This window comes from Nicotiana tabacum, chromosome 15 (assembly GCF_000715075.1).
Source record: "Nicotiana tabacum cultivar K326 chromosome 15, ASM71507v2, whole genome shotgun sequence".
NCBI lineage: Eukaryota > Viridiplantae > Streptophyta > Magnoliopsida > Solanales > Solanaceae > Nicotiana > Nicotiana tabacum.
Window position 1 is genome coordinate 89,164,931 of NC_134094.1, and position 18,050 is coordinate 89,182,980.

The 18,050-nt window shown below is 40.5% G+C and overlaps 1 pseudogene; it reads right to left on the reverse strand.

The window, feature by feature from the left end:
- The window catches only part of LOC107820546 (putative metal-nicotianamine transporter YSL7), a 34,104-nt pseudogene extending 17,515 nt beyond the window's left edge, over nt 1-16,589 (reverse strand).
- Nucleotides 16,590-18,050: the final 1,461 nt, after the last annotated feature.

Here is an 18,050-nt window from a genome sequence, read left to right on the forward strand (position 1 = left end):
CAGATTTGATTCACCAAGCCATTGAGAAGGTGAAAGTGATACAAGAGCGACTGAGGACGGCACAAAGCAGGCAAAAGTCTTATTCCGACGTCCGACATCGTGATCTGGAATTTGAGGTTGGTGATTGGGTTTTCCTGAAGATCTCGCCGATGAAGGGTGTTATGCATTTTGGGAAGAAGGGTAAGTTGAGTCCGCGGTATATTGGGCCATACAAAATTCTTCGACGAATTGGACAGGTTGCTTACGAGTTAGAATTGCCATCTGAATTGGAATTTGTCCACCCAGTATTCCATGTATCTATGTTGAGGAAATGTATTGGAGACCCTTCTCGGTTCGTCCCTATCAAAGATGTACAAGTTACAAAGGATCTATCATATGATGAAGTGCCAGTGGCTATATTAGATCGACAAGTCCGCAAGCTGAGAACAAAGGATGTAGCTTCCGTGAAAGTATTATGGAGGAACAAGAATATAGAAGAAATGACATGGGAAGAAGAAGAGGAGATGAAGTCTAAATACCCTTACCTATTCCAGAGTGAAGATAACGAGGATGCCGGGGGAAAGAAGGACGTATTATAAGGTGAAACGGCTCTATGAGGTAGGCAATAGCTTGTGAATACTCTTTTTTAATACAAAATGGTGATATGCAGATAATGTACATATCCATAATGCTTTGTATTGTCTTGTAAGGCCATAGGTTGGGTTTAACTGCTTGCAAGTTTGGCTAGTGTCCATTTTATAGGGGAAACTCAGCCGGAAATCTCCGTCGGAATCCACAATGAGTTAGACACCCTATAAACCCTTACATTCGAGGACGAATGTTCCTAAGGGGGAGAGGGTATTACAACCCAAATTCGCATACCATAGATCACGCCGTAAGTTAGTCGACGTAAATCCAAGAAGAGATTATCTTTGAGATGATAGGAATTTAATCCTATTGGTCTTAAACGATACAAGGGTGTATAAGAGTGGTTAACAAGTATTAAAAGTTAAACGAATCAAGGATGTTGTAACCCGTATTTTCGGGTAACACTAGAGGTGATTAACTATCCCAAGAGGTCTTGTTTTAATGTATTTGAATCATATAATATCCGTATCATAAGTCTTGAAGTGAAGCGAGTTATGAAACAAAAGTCGATAAAAGTTGTCACAACTTAGGTTTATAATTTTACTTAAACTTTAGGTCAAATGTTACTACATTTTTATCCCAATGTGATTGGAATTATGAGGTGATCTACCCATCAAATTGAAGATCTATGAGTCTAGTTTCCAACGCATTAAACCGTTCATCGATACGATCTCGGAATAGAGAGATATTTGCGTTTTCGCAAGAGTGCGCCAAGCTGCTCTCTATGGGGCCCACAAAGGCGGTTTAAGACATATGGACATATATAAGATACCTCAACCCCGTTTAAAGTCATTATTTTTCAGTATATTCAGACCTTATAACCCTAAAAACAGTCTCTCAAGGTTCTCTCATGATCCAAGACCCAAACAAAGGGCAAACAACGCAAATCAAATGTCGGGAATCCCGTGGCGCTAGTTAGTTTCTTGTTCTTCTTGTTGTTGCTGATTTTTGTGTTGTTCCAGCTCGTGTGGGAGATTGTTTTAAGTGTTTTATGTTCTGTAAATACACCTTCAAGTTTTTAATATCAACCCTAGGTGATTTCAAGTCTTCTAAAGTAATTCTAGTGCCGAAAAACCCGAATTAATTGCTAGTTTCGCTTCCTTGTTCTTGTGGCAGAATTGAAGGGATATTTCGTGGAAAATTAAGGTCAAATTGGAGTTGTTCTTTCTGTTTAAAGGTAAGGAACCTCTTACTCTATATATATTTAAGATTATCCAAGTTGTGGCTAAGTCGTTGATGCTAGAACTTGTGAAATATATATCGAAAGGCTTGGTAGTAATGTTGTTAGTTGGTGGACTGTTTTGGAGGCTCAATATGATTATTAATGATGTTGTTTGGGCTGTTTGGTGATTGTATTGACTTGTGGGAAGTCATATAAATAGGGGAGGTGCTGTCCGTTTCATCGTAAAATAGGTTGCGGTCGATACATAATAGTTACGACGCTTAAACGATAATGATAGTGTCATTTCTCTTATTGTAGACTAAGGAGTCGTGACATTTGCATAGCTTGAGGTTGGGCAGTATATACAAGGTATGTGAGGCTATCCCCTTCATTCTTTTGCACGACTCCGATTGTACATAATGTAATGAATGAGCTCCCAAAGATACTCTACTCTTAGAAGCTAGCAGTACTTACATTGCTGCCCTTCTTATGAAACGATTGATATTGATGTTACTTCTCTTATTCTTATATTATCAATGTTGTTGGTAGTTCCTGATTCTTATAAGATTCTTGATGAAGAGTTAATCCTAATAACATGTACAAAGGATACCGACCTTACGTCACTCCGAAAGGTTCAAAATGTGATTCAAATGAGTCCAGCATGCATCATATATATGTATCTATTTTACTCTACCGAGCCGCGCTATAGTCGGCCGGGTACGGCACCTATTGTGCAACCACTGATCAGTTGGGTTTTACCGAGCTCTACGTGGCCGGGTACGATTCTACCAAGCCCTATGATGGCCGGGTACGTTTTACCGAGCCTATTATGGCCGGGTACGATATGATGATGGTGATGCCCACAAAGGCGTATGTTTTAAAAGTTTATGTATATATATATGTCTGTATCATGTATTTCATGTCAGTAGCCCTCAGAGGTACCCAGATGTCACAGGTTGTATATTCCCTATCACTGTTTACATTATTGTTCTTACTTATGCTTTCCTGCCTTACATACTCAGTACTTTATTCATACTGACGTCCTTTTTATTTGTGGACGCTGCATGTCGTGCTGCAGGTCCTGATAGACAGGTAGACGTAGCTCCCCCACCACAGTAGGCTGTCCAGTTCAGCGGTTATTGGCGAGATCCCTTCTCCGGACTTGCCGTGGTCTTGGTATGCATTTTTGTTATAGACATTATGGGTATATAGGGGCCTTGTTCCGGCAATGTTGTAGCACTTATGTTCCTTTAGAGGCTCATAGACAGGTGTCGACTTATGTATGGTTTAGAATGCCTTGTCAGCTGATTTTTGTTGTATAGTCTTTCATGGCATCATGGTAGCTCGTACCTTATATATAGTTTCTTGACAGTCTTGTCATCCCATGTTATGTATGTTCATGACATTATCTTTCATTGTTGGATGTTCATGATCCATTTCTACTATTTATATTGATCTTGTCGGCCCTTAAAGATAATAAGGAAGGTTAGATAAAATGTACGTTGGTGCTCGGTAAGTATGGCCCGGGTGCTAGTCATGACCCTCCAGTTGGGTCGTGACAAACTTGGTATTGTGATTGTGGTCGATGTCCCTAATGGATTGCCTAGCTGATCGGGTCGTGATCGCACTCCGTGTTAAAGACGGTGGTATTGATATTGAGAGAAATTGTGGTTGATGTCTCTAATGAGATAGCTTAGCCGATCGGGTCATGATCGGACTCCGTGCTAAGATTACGGTGGTACTAGTTTTGTGAATAATGGTATTGTGAATAATGGTATTGTGGACAATAGTATATCGATACTAAAAATCTCCCAATGTGAGATATGGAAATTAATTTGAACACTGTCTTGATCCTAAATTGAGTTTTGATATTGATTAAGGCTTTCATTGATATTATGATAATCTTGTTTGTATTATTTTTCATTCTATTGAGAGGGTGTTTAGTTATACATACTAGTGCTATTCGACGGTACTAATGTCCCTTTTGCCGGGGGCGCTGCCTCTTTAAATGGATGCAGGTGATTCCACCGCAGGAGATATTGATCAGTGATAACAGTACACCTTCTTCCCAGCTGACTTGGTGAGCCCCACTTCATCCCGGGGTCATGTATCTTTTGTACTTTGTGTATTCGGTTTGAGGTATAGCCGGGGCCTTGTTGCCGGCATTATCATTGTACTCTTCTTTATCTATAGAGGCTCCGTAGACATAGTGTGGGTTGTGTATTGGTGCTGGGGAAAGACAAACTATGTTATGTTGTGGTTGTATTACTGGTCCATTTGAGACTTTAAAAATGATGAAACTATTGGAAATGAATTGGTATTGTAGACATGAACACATTTTCGTCTAATTAATGATAATATGTATTATCTCTATTCATGGATGAGTTTGGGTTGAATAAAATCTAACAGGCTTGCTCGGTCGGGTTCACTCGGTTGAGCGCCGGTCGCGCTCCTCGATTTTGGGGCGTGACAATATGCTCTTTGCCTTAAAGTTCATACTATTGGAGATATCTTTCTTATTTGTCTTTATGTTGATGATCTTATTTTTACGGGTAATAACCCAAGTTTGTTTGAAGCTTTTAAGAAAGATATGTCCCGTGAGTTCGAGATGGCGGATGTAGGGCTCATGTCATACTACTTGGGCCTAGAAGTGAAGCAAATGGAGGATGGAATTTTCATCTCTCAAGAAATCTATACAAAAGAGATATTGAAGAAGTTCAATATGCTCGATTGCAACCCTGTTAACACGCCCATAGAGAGTGGGACAAAATTGTCCAAGTTTGATGAAGAAGAAAAAGTAGATCCCACATTTTTCAAATGTCTTGTGGGATGTTTGAGATACTTGACTTGTACCAGGTCAGATATACTCTTTGCGGTTGGAGTAGTAAGCCGTTTCATGGAAGCTCCCACTTCAACTCATTTGAAAGTCGCTAGAAGAATTTTTCGTTACCTAAAAGGTACGATTGACTTTGGGCTATTTTATTCTTTTTATAGCGATTTCAACCTTATGGGATATTGTGATAGTGATTATGCGGAGATATTGATGATAGAAAAAGCACAATCGGTTTTGTTTTTTTCTAGGGTGATTCTGTTATTTCTCGGAGTTCAAATAAACAGTCTATTGTTACCCTCTCGACTTGTGAAGATGAATATGTGGCAGCAATATCATGTACGTGTCATGTTATTTGGTTGAGAAAATTGTTGAAGGAGCTCAATTTATCACAAAATTGAAGCTACAGAGATTTGTATTGACAACAAATCCGCACAGGCACTTGCCAAGAATTCAGTGTATCATGATCGAATCAAGCATATAGATATAAGGTATCACTTCATCAGAGAATGCATTGCCAAGAAGGAAGTTGAGCTCAAGTGTGTGAAATCTCATGATCAAATTGCGGATATCTTTACAAACCCCCTCAAGTTTGAAGATTTCTAGAGATTGAGATCGAGTCTTGGAATGAAGAAGAAAAATCAAAACTAACGGGAAAATTTATGGGAACCATTTAAATAAAAAAAAAATAAAGGAAAAAGAAAATAACAAATTGCATGCAACAAGTTGAATGGACGTCTGAAACAAGTTGTGCAGACACAAATACGATTTTTCAAAAGCCATATATGATTTTGGAAAGATGCAAATCTAATTTTGTAAAAGCCAAATCTGATTGGTTGTTTGGACGGTGAGGCTTGCTATAAATAGAAGCCATCTTTCTTCATTTCAAGCACACCAAAATCGAGAGAAGCCAGACAGAGTTAGAGAGAGTAATTGTCATGACCCAAAATCCACTATAGGTCATGATAACGCCTAACGCAGCCGTCAGGCAAGCCTACAGTGATTGATCAACTTAATTACTCATTTATTACTTTAGAAATCATAAATTCCCTTAGTTAAATAATATCAAATAGAATTTACATGGTAAAATGATAATATTTACGTGAACTACTATACTGAACATCCAGTAGAAACCCCCAAAACCCGATGTCACAAGTGCATGAGCATCTACTAAGGAGTACAATGATAATACAACACCTGTCTGGAATACAAGTTAGACAGAAAAATATAAATAACTCTGATGGAGACTCTATATGCTGCGGATTGTAACAAGGAAGTGTAGCTCACCGTAAAGCCCCCACAATAGTCGCGCCTCTGCACCCAGAGGACCACCAGAAACATGTATATATACCTGCATAATAAGTGCAGCAAGTGTAGCATGAATAGAAATCAACGCATACCCAGCAAATATCTAGCTTAACCCAAGAGAGGTAGTGACGAGGGGTCGACATCAACACTTACTAGTAGTCCAATAAATCAAATGCAGTAGGAAGTAAACAGATGTGAGGCAGAGTAAACAAACAAAATAAATAGTATAAATACGTGGTGCAATCCTCCTCTCAACAATAAACTCAAGCTCCCAATTAACAGTTACCTCCTCAACCGGAGTATATATATAATGGACCTCACTAGATAGGTCGTCACAGTTCAATCAGGAAAACTCATAGATACACTAGCTTCTTGTCAAATATTACGCACGATTCCATAAGAGTATTTTTATAGAAATGTCGAGGCGTACAGCCCGATCCCATTATACTATGTGCACTGCCGAGGATCGAACGACACGAACTATAGATGCATCTATTATACTGCTGAGGCGAATATCCCGATCCCATGAGAGTATGGTACATAATCCTAACTAGGCGAACGGCCCGATCCCATTATAATAAGAAGCTTTAACGGGTCCTTGACCCCACTCACGAATAAACGTGTGAGTTATAAATTTTTAAGGAAAATATTTCGATGAAAACGCATAGCACGGAAGAAATTCGTAAGAGGAGTACAATTAACCTGTGGCTAATCATGAAGCCCATTAAATCTCTACAGTAGCAAGTCTATTACTCTACACAAGTGTAGTCTCAAGTCGTAATGCGAAATAAAGGAATTAAACGAGCAAAGATAACTCCTAAAGTACAATTATAGCATGGCGTGAACCTAAGTCTACCCGGACAATAACATGAGTTTAGCTACGTACGGACTCTCATCACCTCGTACGTACGTAGCCCCCGCAACAAGTAGCACATATCAAATATATCACCTAGGGGTTGTTTCCCCCTCACAGAGTTAGACAGGAGACTTACCTCACTCCGAAGTTCCATAACCGATTCCGACGATACTCTAACACCTCAAACCGACGCTCGTTGCTCCAAAACTAGTCAAACAATGTGCAAACCAATAAAAATATACTCTAATACTCACAATAAATCAATTCATAACAATTCTCAACTTCGTTCGTAAAGTCAATAAAATCAACCCTCGGGCCCACGTTCCCGGATTTCAAATATTTTCGATGATAAACTTTACCCTCAACACTACGAACTCAAATATATGATTTATTCCCAATTCTATGTCCAATTTCATGGTCAAAATCCAAAAATACTAAATTCTAGGTTTTCTACCAAAATCCCACAATTTTTACTAATTTTCATGTTTAAGTCCTTATAGAATCCATGCATTTAACTTACAATAGGTGGGAATAACTTACCTTGCCATAGATGATGAAAAATCTCCCCTTGAAGCTCTCCAAAAATCGCCCCAACCAAGTGAAAATGATAGAAAATGGGCCAAATCCCGTATAAAACCAAGTCTTCTGCCCAACGATCACCGCACCTGCGGTCAATTGACCGTTTCTGCGGTTCCGCAGGTGCGGCCAGAAACTCTGCTTCTGAGGTTCCGCAGGTGCGGACAGAAACTCCGCTTCTGCGGTTCCCTTTAGGCCCCTCAACCTTTGCATCTGCAGCACCTCCAGCGCTTTTGCACCTTCGCTTCAGCGACGCTTTAACCGCAGGTGCGGTTCTGCTTCTGCAGAATTTGACCGCATATGCAGTCCCAGCCTACCCTAGCAAAATCCTCTTCTGCGCTCCAGTGGTCGCATCTGCGATCACGCAGGTGCGGGAGTTTCTTCGCACCTACGACCTCTGCCCAGTTCACTCCCAGCCGCTTCTGCGGTTCACTGCCTCACTTCTGCAAGGTCGCTTCTGCGATGAAGCTTCCGCAGAAGCAGTTGCACAGCATCCAAAATTCTCCAGCTTTTTTCTTAAGTCCAAAATCCGACCCGTTAACCATCCGGAATCCACCCGAGGCCCCTGGGACCTTGACGAATTATACCATCGCATCGCAAAACATATTATGAACTTAGTCGAGGCCTCAAATCACACCAAACAACATCGAAACTATGAATCGACAATCGAAATCCTTCTTTAAACTTCCAAACATTCAAACATTTCGGAATGACGCCAAACTTTATGCACAAGTCACAAATCATGATACGAATCTATTCCAAGTCTCGGAACTCCAAACGGATATCGATAACACCAAAATCCACTTCAAAACAAACTTAAGAAATTCGTAAACTTTTAAAATGTTAACTTTCTATAATAAGCGCTGAAATGCTCCCGGTCCATCCAATACTCAACCCGAACATACGCCAAAGTCCGAAATCATCATATGAACCTATTGGAACCTTCAAATCCCAATTCTAAGGTCGTTTACTCAAAAGTAAAACCTTAGTCAATTCTTCCAACTTAAAGCTTCCGAAATTAGAAGTTTCCATCTGAATCAACTCTGAACTTCCTGAAATTCAATTCCGACCACACGTAGAAATCATAAAGCATGAAATGAAGCTACCCAAGGCCTCAAACCGCCGAACGACGCGCTATAGCTCAAAACGACTGGTCGAGTCGGTACATTCTCCCCCACTTAAACATACGTTTGTCCTCGAACGTGCCAAGAACGGCTCCGGAGTTGTCCACAATCACTGTTTAACGACTCGTGCACCTACCCGTGCCACCACAACCCAGTTGAGCACATCAGCTCGAGTCAGACTGCAGATTCTCCCTTTTATTTAGTCAATAAGCCTTAGAACTAAATTCTAACCTCCGAATATTTCTACCAAAACCTGATTCTAACATACGTACACCGTATCAATCACCACACATTGTACCAAGACATGATGAAACACTTATGCTGAAATCACACCATGCACCACATGAGTCGGTTGCCCATAATAATATCCTCCGATAACAATAGCTGGAATTTCACAAATCTGGTGCTCGCAATACGCCTCATGACGCATATAAGTCCTGTCCCAACTCTCGAAATACTGCCACGATGGCAGAGATGTGTAGAAACTAATAACCACCTACCGAATCAACAAATCATGGAGTCTCCCCTCCTGACAATGACCATTACCTCATTATGATCTGAATAACGATATTTGCTCTTTAATATACCCTACATAACTCAGGTCGCACTGATCCCAGCTCCAATTACCTCGTCTCACCTAGTACAAGCTGCTCAGGCAATAAGCCATCTCAAACACTGCTAAAAATCTCATATGACTCCAATAATGCGCCAACAAGCTACAAGCTCGAATGCGATACATAAGGAAAAATGAACTCTGAAAAGGAACTATCCAGCCCGCATAACGAATAAGACGGTCGAACAGACGCTATGAACCCTTCTCAGAGATTGAGAAACAAAATATACAAGAATAGATATAGGGAATCGTTCTCAACATCTCACTGTTGCGGCGTGCAACCCGATCCATACATGATACCGTTGCGGCGTGCAACCCCATCCAAACAAAATAACCGTGGCGGTGTGCCACCCGATCCACACATAATAATAAATAAGGGAATACCCATCAAGCCTTAATGTGCATACCTACGAAATACCCGAATATCAACCACAAGCACACCAAGTGCAAAAATACAACCCTGGGGAGACGGATAGCGCAATACGCTACAAAGCTCCAGCATGACTAAGATGCTATAAATGACTTGCATCTCGAGAGCCATCCTGCTCATATAACACCACAAGCTACACGGGACCTCAACATATGTGCGAATAATCAAGCCGTCTCACAACCCACATGGCACAATAGAGATTACACAGAATAGCTGACGACGGGAATAACATCCAATGCCTGACTCCTCCTCCGTAAGCAATGCTATGACGAATGAACACATCTGGCCTGACGTAGAGTAGACATTCACATTAGACCTACCAACAGACCTCAAAGCAATTCTGATCATACCATACTGAGCCAATAACCTTGCAAGGATCCACAATGGCCCTATTCATGACACACACGAGCAACCGTCCAATCCGAAACAAACTTCCACAATTCAAAACCAACCGAATAGAGCGTCGTTCAGGCATAAACTCTCACATTAGCGACAATACCAGAATATCCATACTTGGTTTCAATCATTAACAATCAAGTGACTAACATACCACCAACCGTACTAATTTTATAAGGCAAATCAAGAATTCGCTAATCAATACCCCAAAGCCTCTTACACAGGACACTGTTCTCAGGTAATACTAAGATAACGCCATCTTACTATGAACTTCTGAATCCTTTCCCCCGCTCCTCCGAGCTCGGTACATTCTCATCAAAACTGAACCGTAACCTTGATCCTCAACCTCCAATTTCCATATCGCTCACTGCACCTATCCCGCTGCTACTCGAGGGTACAAGAATTAATCATACCCCTGAACTACTAGTAGAATAGATACTTCATTGGCTAGAAACCTTTCACTTAACTCATTTAAGAAGAACAATTGCAATACGCAACTGAATTTCCATAACTGCAGAAAATACAACCTCAAGTTGTGGTCTAAATTACCATAACTCTTCCAAAATCCATTTACACAACAAGGCCATTTGAATCAAATACCTCCCAAATCAATCAAGTTATGGTGGTTGTCAAGTCCGCACGTACAACCACGAACCACATGTGTAACTTCACGAGCTGAAGGAACTGATTATTGCCACAATCATGCTGATTTAACCATTACTAACCGACCCAACTTCTTCTAATTTACTCTCAACTTGCCTTAGAAATAATAATAACTCCTTAAAAAATGTAACCAACCAAATCCGCACTCATCCCGAGTGACCCACATCATGAGACCACATCGTCTCAATACTTATGAGCCACCTCATACTCTCCTTATGTGCACAATAGCATCTCCAACGGGTACACCCATTGTGCAAGACCTTTCGCGAATCCGAAGCAATTTCCTTCCTTTCCTCCAATATTGCACCGCATACTCGATGATAACATAGAACACTCCAAGTACCGTTCATAATCCACTTCTAGAACTCGATCCTTAACCACACAATGGACCCGAAATCCTTAAGCACTCCACTTTAAATTCTTGAACCCACTAGAACTGTTGTTGAGAGTCACCCACTGTGACTTGGTCCCGAATATGACCAAACTCCAATGCTCTGCTAGCACATGATCACCCCCTCAAGGAAGCAACCATATGAATTCATTTACTTGTACGTCACATCCACAAGAAGCATAAACTCTGAGTCTTCTCAAAACCTGCATATGAACCGATAAGGCGAGATATAGCATACCTTCATCAAATCCTCTGCTCGATTTACCCCTGATATTTTCTTTTCTTAGTCACGGATGATCCACCAATGCACCAATAACCAGAAACCGCACAAGCAGACAACCACACAACTTAATCATAGACGGTGGGATCCCCCACTTAGCTTTAAGCTACCATCACATAATGTAGAGCCCACAATGATTCCTCCTTCTCAAGTACCATGATCTCGCACCATTAACCTGCCAAATTTCTCGAAGTCTTTTGTTAAGCTTTTCATGAAACATTCCGACCACAATCGCGTATTCGACCTTCTGCCAGTAGTAAGTAGATCTCTTCTTAGAAAATTCATCAAAATAATGCAATCGCTAACCTGTTCACAGGAGAAAACCCACTCATGGTATTCTACGCCAACATCTTCCAACGACGATGCACCTGGTATAACTACCACGAGTTTAGTAAACCCTCCTGGGCCCATGCTCATCCACCAGCTATACAAGTCCGTTCCTTCCCCATTGACATCAACTGAAAGTCCAACAACACCTTCCAAACTCAAGGTCATGTTGCATACGAAACGATAATAAAATCTTCACACCCCTCTTCATTTCAAGCAAACTCCTTTCTTCCATATTCAATCTTTCTCCGTACATTAACCACCATTCCAATTATAATCCGTGGACCTAGTCACTTACCACCATGCCTCCCAAATCACTCTTGTCTTCCTCAATGGACGTGGCTATCCTACCACAGAATCCATATGCTACTCTGCCACTCCTACTTCGGTCAAACTATCTCCTTTAAGCAACTTCTCGACCTCCGCTTTTCATACTTGACCTACTAGTAATCCAACCACCGCGAGACACCTCCCGCCATGTCCTTCCTCATACTCCGCTGCCCAATTATTTCCTCAATTCAAATCCATACCTGTAGCACCGGAACTAATGAATTTTCTACCAACTCTAAGCCTCCTCGAAGATCATCTTTCTCGAGCCAACAATATTAGAAACGCTGATTCGATTCTGAAACAGCCATACACCACCATCTCTGACCATCTCTTTTCAGGTACCATTTCACAACACCCTGCCCCGAAGGCAAATCAAGAAGACCATAACACTGGCGAACCTTAATGTGTTCAAACAAGGGCAACGACACCACATCACAAATGCGAATTCCACCATGCTCGAAATATCATGTCTCGTTACTTCATCAACCAAAGCCCGAACATCTATAGTCCGATTGCCTTTCCTCCGCTGGAATTAAATGTCAAACCTCTAGACCATGCACTGAGGAATCCTCCTTTCGAGTCATTCACTGCCTCGACACATAAACAAGCACTCTACCATTACACCAACACTATGCGATAACGACGCGTGAACATCATAATAATTTATGCATAGCCTCAAAACCATAGGAAATGTAAATACTGAGCTAAAGTGACAGAACATCCTCCCGCAAGGCGACGATAATAGCCTGCCCAAATATGCTGGAAAAAACAACATCCTGCACCACGTCTGCAGTATCACTTCAACTCCTCGATGCCCAATTTATAACAAGCGCTTCACGTCGGATAAGATTGAGTAGGAAGAAAATAAAGGCATAAGCCTCGAAAGAATCAAATCGCACGATGAGGAATCAAGAAGGGAAATTCTCCTAACAGCCCTGTAGCCTCTCGAAGATAAGTACAGACATCTCCGTACCAATCTACAAGACTCTACTAGATTTGCTCATGACTCGTGAGACCCAAGTGAACCTAACGCTCTGATACCAAGCTGTCACGACCCAAAATCCACTATAGGTCGTGATGGCCCCTAACGCAGCCATCAGGCAAGCCAACGGTAGTTGATCAACTTAATTACTCATTTATTACTTTTGAAATCATAAATTCCCTTAGTTAAATAATATGAAATAGAATTTACAGGGTGAAATGATAATATTTACGTGAACTACCATACTGAACATCCAGTAGAAACCCCCAAAACCCGGTATCACAAGTGCATGAGCATCTACTAAGGAGTATAATTATAATACAACACATGTCTGGAGTACAAGTTAGACAAGAAATACAACATATGTCTGAGATACAAATTAGATAGGAGAATACAAATAACTCTGATGAAGACTCTACAAGATGCAGATCGTAACATGAAATGTAGCTCACGTTAAGTACCCGCATCATCCATGCCTCTGTGCCCAAAAGTTCACCAGACATATATGTACCTGCACAAAAATGTGCAGCAAGTGTAGCATGAGTACGTAAATCAATGCATACCCAGTAAGTATCTAGCCTAACCCAAGAGAAGTAGTGACGAGGGGTCGACATCGACACTTACTAGTGGTCCAATAAATCAAATGCAGCAGGAAGAAAACAGATGTGAGGCAGACTAAACAAACAAAATAAACAGTATAAATACGTGGTACAATCCTCCTCTCAACAATAAACTCAAGCTTTTAATTAGCAGTTACCTCCTCAACCGGAGTACATATATAATGGACCTCACCAGATAGGTCGTCACAGTTCAATCAGGAAAACTCACAGATACACTGGCTTCTTGTCAAATATTATGCACAATTCCATAAGAGTATTTTTATAGAAATGTTGAGGCGTACGGACCGATAGCATCATGTTGTGTGCACTGTCGAGGGTCGAACGACACGAACCATAGATGCATCTATTATACTGCTGAGGCGAACGGCTCGCTCCTATGAGAGTGTGGTACATAATCCTGCCAAGGCGAACGACCCGATCCCATTAGAATAAGAAGCTTTAACGGATCCTTGACCCCATTCACGAATAAACGTGTGAGTTATAAATATTTAAGGAAAACCTTTTGATAAAAACGCATTGCGCGGAAGAAATTCGTAAGAGGATTACAATTAACCCGCGACTAATCATGAAGCCCGTCAAATTTTTACAGTAGCAAGTCTATTACTCTACACAAGTCTAGTCTCAATTCGTAATGCGAAATAAAGGAATTAAACGAGCAAAGATAACTCCTAAAGTACAATTATAGCATGGCGTGAACATAAGTCTACCCAGACAATAACGTGAGTTTAGCTACGTACGGACTCTCATCACCTCGTGCGTTTGTAGCCCCCGCAACAAGTAGCACATATCAAATACATCACCTAGGGGTAGTTTCCCCCTTACAGAGATAGACAGGAGACTTACCTCGCACCGAAGTTCCATAATCGGTTCCGACGCCACTCTAACACCTCAAACCGACGCCCGTCGCTCCAAAACTAGTCAAACAATGTGCAAACCAATAAAAATAAACTCTAATACTCATAATAAATCAATTCATAACAATTCCCAACTTCGTTTCCAAAATTTAATAAAATCAACCCCCGGGCCCCCGGGCCCACGTGCCCGGATTCCGAAATTTTTTGAAATAAACTTTACCCATAACACAATGAACTCAAATATATAATTTATTCCCAATTCCAATACCCAATTTCGTTGTCAAAGTTCAAAAATATCTAATTCTAGATTTTCTACCAAAATCCCGCAATTTCTACTAATTTTTATTTTTAAATCCTTGTAGAATCCATACATTTAACTTACAATAGGTGGGAATAACTTACTTTGCCATAGATGACAAAAACTCTCCCCTTGAAGCTCTCAAAAAATCGCCCCAACCAAGTAAAAATAAAAGAAAATAGGCCAAATCCCGTATAAAACCAAGTCCTCTACCTAACGATCACCGCACATGCGGCCAATTGATTGCTTCTGCGGTTCCGCAAGTGCGGCAAGAAAATCCGCTTCTGCGGTTCCCTCAGGCCCCTTAACCTCCGCATCTGCGGCCCCTCCAGCGCTTTTGCACCTTCGCTTCTGCGCCTTCACTTCTGCGACACTTCAATCGCAGCTGTGGTTCCGCTTCTGCGGAATTCGATCGCATATACGGTCCCATCCTTCCCGAGCAAAATCCGCCTCTGCGCTCCAGTGGTCGCATCTGCTATCACGCAGGTACGGGAATTTCTTTGCACCTGCGACCTCTGCCCAGTTCACTCCCAGCCGCTTCTGCAGTTCACTCCCAGCCGCTTCTATGATGAAGCTTCCACAGAAGCGGTTGCACTAGCAACCAGAATTCTCTATCTTTTTCCTTAAGTCCAAAAACCGATCCGTTAACCATCCGGAATCTACCCGAGGATCCCAGGACCTTGACCAATTATACCAATGTGTCCCAAAACACATTACGAACTTAGTCGAGGTCTCAAATCAAGCCAAACAACATCGAAACTACGAATCGACGATCGAAATCCTTCTTTGAACTTCCAAACATTCAAACTTTGCCGAACGCATCCGAATCACACTAAAATATTCCGGAATGATGCCAAACTTTACGCACAAATCACAAATCATGATACGAACATATTTCAAGGCACAGAACTCTAAACGAATATCGATAACACCAAAATCCACTTCAAACTAAACTTAAAAAATTCTTAAACTTTCAAAATGTTAACTTTCCATAATAAGCGCCGAAATGCTCCCGGACCTCCCGATACTCAACCCGAACATATGCCCAAGTTCGAAATTATCATACGAATCTATTGGAACCTTCAAATCCCGATTCTGAGGTCGTTTACTCAAAAGTCAAACCTTAGTCAATTCTTCCAACTTAAAGCTTCCGAAATTAGAAGTTTCCATCCGAATCAACTCTGAACTTCCCGATATTCAATTCCGACCACACGTACAAGTCATAAAGCATAAAGTGAAGCTACCCAAGGGCTCAAACCGCCGAATGACGCGCTAGAGCTCAAAACGACAGGACGGGTCGTTACAGTAATCCACGGATTGTAGTCTGTGAGATAAATATTGAGTGAGTAATATTGTAGTAAGGTGTTTAAAATAAAGAGTATTTATTTCTTTTGAAGTTGTCCTAATCTCTTGACACTATCAAGTTGTAATATTATAGTAGTATTATATTGCTCCGCTCGGATATTGTATTTTACCCCGTTAAAAGATTTGGTGTCGTTGTTAATCTCTTATATTATTGTTATTTATCGTGAATATTATTCCTGGGCATGATATTATTTTTTCCCAACATATCCTTGGATACCATGAAGACTTGATGCGGATAACTGGTCAGAGTACCAATCGCCTTTCTTCTCTTCAATCATCGGCCACATGATAGCCCACGATATAATAGCACCAATTAGCAACGAAACATTAACCATGTAGGGGCAGAGCATACCAACTCCAACATATGTTGAGGTGAAATCAAAATAGAACCTCTTGGCATAGGCTTTGAAACCAAATGTAGGCAAGCTACCAAATCCGTAGCCATCTTCACGTGCAAATCCGTAGCCTCTTGGCTAGTCTTTCGTGAATTAACTCCCAAGGAGTAATCCTAAACCTAAACCTACTAGGTAATTAAAAGTTCCACTTTCTGCTATCATAGTCTAATTAGGAAACTAAATAGATTATGAAACAAAATTGGCTAGACGATCAAATTCTTGCAATTTTAATAGCCACAGGTCACTGACGAATTACGAACAGATTATTTACCACCGGATCATTTCGGTTGGTAAATTAAGAATCCATTGCTAAATATTGCGGGAAGAAGTGACCCGTTATTTAACAACAAATTACTAACCGATTACCAACAGAACAAAATCCTTTGGTAATTTGACCAACAAAATAAATATTTCTTAGAACATGAAATAATGTTAATCTAATCCATATATGAATCGAAATTGATGATCAAGGGATACAAGTTAGGGGCAAGTGCACACATAGCCATTCTCAAAGATGGTATTTAGAGATTAGTCAATACTTATTATTCTGAAATTTTAAGCTAAAAATCTTAATTTCAAGACAACTCAGGATATTTTTGTCCTAAAAATTAAATTGAAAAACTGAAATTTAGTATGCAGTGGCATCCGTTTAGAGTGGCTACCTGGTGTCATTTTAGTTATTCTTTTTTTTTAAATCATGATAGATTTTTAGTTTAAAGAGATCGACAATGAGTGTCTACATCACTTCAAGTTTGTCTACGTGTGTTTATACCAATGTTTTAAAGAGTGTCTTTGAGGCGAGTCTTGGGACTGGGCATAATGAAAACACACCTGGATCTTTTAAAACATGGCATACGTTAGTGTGATGACCTAATATGTCATCTTTAATTTTAAATATTCATTTCTATATTTTGAGACCTCGAAAAGTACTATTCAGCATTCCTCGACTTACGCGCACAGTCCGTAAATTTGTCCGACCCAGATCAGTGAGTTGACTCAACTGAGTTGACTTCAGTCAACATTTTGAGCCAACAGATCCAGATCAGTATTTTGACAGTTCCGGTAGGTCCGTATCGTAATTTGGGACTTGGACGTATACCCGAAATCGAATTCGAATGTCCCTGGCTAAACTAGAAATTTAAAGGTTTAAGAATTTCTAAATTTGATCATAATTGGGTTTTTATTGATACCCGGCCCTAATTTAGATTCAGAGTGTTCGATAAGCTTCATAACAATATTTATGACTTATGTACAAATTTTGAAGTTATTCCGGGGCACGTAGGCACCTTTTTCGTTAGTTTTTGAAAAAAATAAAATGTTTGATTTTATAAAGCTTGAATTTCTAAAGTTTGACTAGAGATTTGACTTTTGAGCAAACGACCCCGGAATAAAATTTTGATGATTCCAATAGCTTCATATGCTGATTTTGGACTTAGGAGCATGTTCGGATTTGGATTTGGAAGTCCGTAGGATAATTCGACACATTTTGACGAAAGTTAGAAAATAGAAGATTTTTGAAAAGTTTGACCGGGAGTTGACTTTATTGATATCGGGGTCGGAATTTGATTCTGAAAATTGAAAAAATTCCATTATGTCACTTATGACTTGCACGCAAAATTTGAG